Source organism: Mauremys reevesii, linkage group 14 (assembly GCF_016161935.1).
Source record: "Mauremys reevesii isolate NIE-2019 linkage group 14, ASM1616193v1, whole genome shotgun sequence".
In the NCBI taxonomy this organism is placed as follows: domain Eukaryota; kingdom Metazoa; phylum Chordata; order Testudines; family Geoemydidae; genus Mauremys; species Mauremys reevesii.
The window spans coordinates 43362320-43366823 of NC_052636.1; the positions used below are offsets into that span (position 1 = coordinate 43362320).

The window sequence follows — 4504 nt, forward strand, 5'->3', positions numbered from 1 at the left end:
TTCCTGCCCATTTCCCTACTGTTTGGAGCATGATTAGAGTGTGTTTGTGGTTAATGATGTTGCTGTAGATTGTTCATTCCCTGCCCTGGCAATTCAGACAGTCCCTTTTCCCGTTGTATTGCCAGCACCTCTGTGAGTCCAATAACAGAGGCAGGTTTTCTCTGGGCACTGAGATTTTTGAGGGCGTTGGTGGCTCCTTTCTTTCCTCACCTTGGAGTAAACTCAACTTTTTATTCCACCCTTGATGACTCATGGAATAACAACAGCAGCATGAAGAGGAGAGTGAATATCTCACTGCCAGGGGGAAGGTGGATGCATTCCCTCTGTCTGACCATTGCCATTGCAGGAGAGAAGGTTTCAGTGGAATCAGGGGCGGCTCTAGAGCCCAGCGGGGCAAGCACCCGCCTGGGGCGGCCCTTTCCCAGGGGGGCGGCAGGCTGGGCCGGTGGACCTGCCGCAGTCATGCCTGTGGGAGGTCCACCGGAGCCCCGGGACGACCGGACCTGCTGCAGGCATGACTGCGGACGGTTCGCTGGTCCCGCGGCTCGGCTGGACCTCCCGCAGGCATGACAGCGGCAGCTCAACCGGAGCCGCCGGACCAGCGACCCGGCCGCAGCTGCGGAGGTCCAGCCGAGCCGCGACCAGCGGACCCTCCGCAGTCATGCCCGCGGCAGGTCCGCTGCTCCCGCGGCTCGGGGGCGCCTCCCGGGCATGATTGCTTGGGGCGGACAAATTTGTAGAGCCGCCCCTGAGTGGAATCAATGCCCTGGCTCAGACAATAGACACAGGGAGTTTTTGCTGTTAATGGATCTGTGCAAAGGAAATTGTGTGTCTGTGTGAAAATGAGGAGGGATATGAAATGCCCACATGGTGGTGCCTAAGGCAAAAGGGAACCCTAGAGGATTAGAATAGGATAAGTTCTCAAGCAACACGTTTCTTACTTTGCCCATCTGTTAGGTTTGATTATTATCTATGGAAAGATTTTGCCATTGGGTTGTGTTTTTACACAGAAATTGACATTTACCAACAAATACGTAACTCTGCCGGTGGTGAGTTTAGAGGGACACACTCACTCTTCCCACCCCCCATGCCAGGCCTGTGCTCTCCAGAATGTCAACTTCCCACAGAGCTGGGATCCTTCCCTCATCTCCCCCCAGACCACTGCCCCACCCCACTTCTGGGGTCCTCCCAACACTGTCCAACTTCCCTGCTGGCAGGATCCCTTCCTATTTATTTCATTTCCTGCCTCCCCTCTGAGCGAAAGCTCTCCATTGTTCCCACACTGGGAACTGAACCCAGGCCACCTGGATGAAAACCAGGAATCCAGATCACGAGCCCATAGGGGACTTGTATAGTCAATAGCACTTTTACACATTCACACCCAACAATTCAAAGTAACCATTCAAAAAAACTTCAAAAACAGACTTCAAAGAGAAATTGCAGAGTTACAATTGATTTGCAAACTTAACACCATTAATTTGAGCTTGAATAAGGACTGGGAGTAGCTGGCTCACGACAAAAGCAATTTTCCCTCTCTTGGTATTGACACCTTCCCATCAATTATGGGGAGAGGACCACATCCACCCTGACTGAATTAGCCTTCAACACTGGTTCTCCCCTTGTACGGTAACTCCTGTCACTTCGTGTTCCAATCTATATTTATGCCTCTATCTGCAATTTTCACTCCATGCATCTGAAGAAGTGGGCTTTTTACCCACCAACGCTTATGCCCAAATAAATCTGTTAGTCCTTAAGGTGCCACCGGACTCCTCATTGCTTTTAATTCTAAGCTGATCTTAACCCTTTCAGTACCCTTACAAACTCAGATGCTTCTCACCACAGGCTGGCTGGTGGCTTTTCAGCCAGGCTCTCCCCTTTCATCAGCTCTTCAGTTGCTTGGTGTGGGGGTGTCTGTAGATGTAGGTGACAGAGAGAGATAAAGCCTGGCAAATGTCTCTCCTTTTATCATGTCTTTTCTTCCCTCATGGCTTTGCACCACCCCCCTTCAGAGTCAGGTGAGCATCACTGCGTCTCTCCAAGCAAGTCTGAGCAATTCCCCTGGGGTGTCCTCATGCAGGTGTGTCATTGCATTGTAGCTCCCTTGCTGGACAATGGCTGTCGATGGGTTGTTTGACACCCTGTCCGGGTGTTGGTTACTTTCCTTGCTGTTGCCACTGGGGAGCTAATATTTGGCTGACTCCCCGACCTTGCAGCACAGTGACAACCACACTGCACAATTCTCATAACTTCATATGCATGCATGGTAAACATCTATGGGTAGAGAAATGACTTTCAGCAGATCATATCCTTTCCCTGATACCTTACAAGTCATGCTCTATATGTAGGATCTCAATGATATGAAAATGAGGATTATGGGGGTTACAGCCGCTCCCCCAAAGGTATAGTATGTCACACTGAGATTCTATTTTCCTTTGTTCTGTAACAGCATTACAGGGATCCAATGACTGACCAATGACATTTCCAAGTGCTAAAATAGCAAGCGATGTCTGTCTCTCATTAGCCATCAGCGACTGAAGATGTGGTTTAATGAGCCGGAGCTTCAAGGCGAGGGTGGCTCTGTCCACTGCCTTCCGTTGCGCTGCTGGTCCCCAAGTCCCTGGTGGCCAATATGTGACTCTGGGAGAAGAGAGTGGGGTGGCAAGTGGCGGCAGGACTTCTGCCACCAGGGTCTAGCTGCCCAACTTCCTCCTGGTACTGCTGGCCCCCCGTCACCTTCAGGTAACCCAGGAACTGAGGCAGAAATAGGGCGAGGAAGCAAATAAAGCCGAGCAAGGAAGGCAAAAGTGAATCTTGTCTTCATGGGCCGCTCGCAATGATGTCCTTTTTCTGTGCCACAGCTGACAACAACATCCCAGACAGAAAAGCAGGAGGCCAAAAAGAAACCGAGCAGCTGCTGAAGTAGTTCAGTTGGGAGCGTGCTAGACTAACAGGCTCTTCTATCCCCCTTTGTGCACGGGTGGGATGTTTTCTGAAAGTGCAGCAGTTCCTTTAACTGCCACGAGTCCCTCATTTCAGGCTATGCAGCAGGAAAAGGCAGCATGGGCTTCTGCACCGAGTTGGCCCACCTGACCTTTCATTCTTCTCTTGCTCTTTGTCAGCAAGGGGAAGAAAAAGAAGCTCTCCCTCAAGCTGGAGTCACAAGGGCGACGTAAGGACGACTTCCTGAGTGCCCGCTCCAGTCCTCTGCTCTGCCAGCTGACCTATTGAAGGGCTGCCACCACTTTCTCCAGGTTTGTCCATCGGTCTGTGCCAGGGTGAGTAAGAGCCAAGCAGATGGAGTTTCTGTAGTGTAGTGGTTATCATGTTTGCCTAACACGCAAAAGGTCCCTGGTTCAAAACCAGGCAGAAACATGCTGGCTTCCTTTTGCCAGATCCCCTTGCTGTTCAGGAAGGCCTCCTCCTTCTCCTATTGGCCTGTCCCTGGGATAACTCCAACCCCTGCATGACAGAGGGTGCTGACAGCAGTGGAGAAAGCACCTTGGCATCAGGCTGGAGAACCTAGAGGAGTGCGGCGTGTCACCTTGGAGGCTTGTGGCTTGGCCTCCTCTGCTGTTGGAGGTTGGCCGGTGGAGGCCGGCTCTTCCTGCTGGCCTCCTCTGCGTGACTTGCCAAAGGAGGAAGTGAGGCAGGAATGGGGCAAAAGAGGAAAGTGGAGCTGAGAAAGGCAGGGCAGAAAGTAAGCACATCATTGTGGCTAAGTGGGGTTAGTAGAGCGTCACCATTCGTTCTGCAAAGCCGGGGGAGGTGCGATTGGCTGCTGGGAGGCAGAACCCTGTGCCTGCCTGTTGGCATCCCAGGGGTGGCTCCTTGCAGCCCAGGAGAAGCGGGGTTCTGGGGGGAAGGAAAAGCAGCAATGGCGAGGCTGAGTGGGCTCCTTTCTGGCCGACATGGTGGGCTGTGGGGGGTTTGGGAGTTGCCTGTAAGCCATAAGTGGACTTGGTGGAGTGAAAACCGCTGCTCCATTCTGGCTGACCTGGGGGAGCCATTAATGACTTGGGAGTGGGGGCAGGGCGCTGACTGTGAGCAAATGGGATCCAGGAAGCCCCAGCCTGCCCCTCCAGGGGCCGAGTCTTCTTCTTCTCTCCTGCCATGGGGAGCCCAGCCTTAAGCCTGCCCAGCATGTGCTGCAGCTCAAGCATGAAGCCTTCCTGTTGTTAGGCCTGAATAAAGATGTAGCACAAAACCAGTTGTGCCAACCTGACTAAAAATCAGGCTAGCAGAGGTCTCTGGGTAAACTCAGAGTGAAATACTGAAAAGCAGCATTGTCTTACAAAGCCCTGGGAAAGAGTAAGATAAGTGAGGGGGCTGGTTCCAGCTGTGTTGTGTTAAGACACAGTGTTTGAAGGACTGATAAGAAACACAAGCATCTCACAGTTCTGACTAACTCCTGATTTAGTGTTCGGTGTGTTTTAACTCCTCACATTCCTAACCTTTGGCGCTTGTTGAGATATTAACAATTCAATATTGTAGAGACTAGGCATGC

At 52.0% G+C, this 4504-nt stretch overlaps 1 non-coding gene across 1 annotated transcript; it reads left to right on the forward strand.

Annotated features, from left to right (window-relative positions):
* The first annotated feature begins 3299 nt into the window (after positions 1–3299).
* On the forward strand, positions 3300–3372 carry TRNAV-AAC. The gene has a single exon. It is a non-coding gene; the product is annotated as a tRNA-Val (tRNA).
* The last annotated feature ends 1132 nt before the right edge of the window (positions 3373–4504 follow it).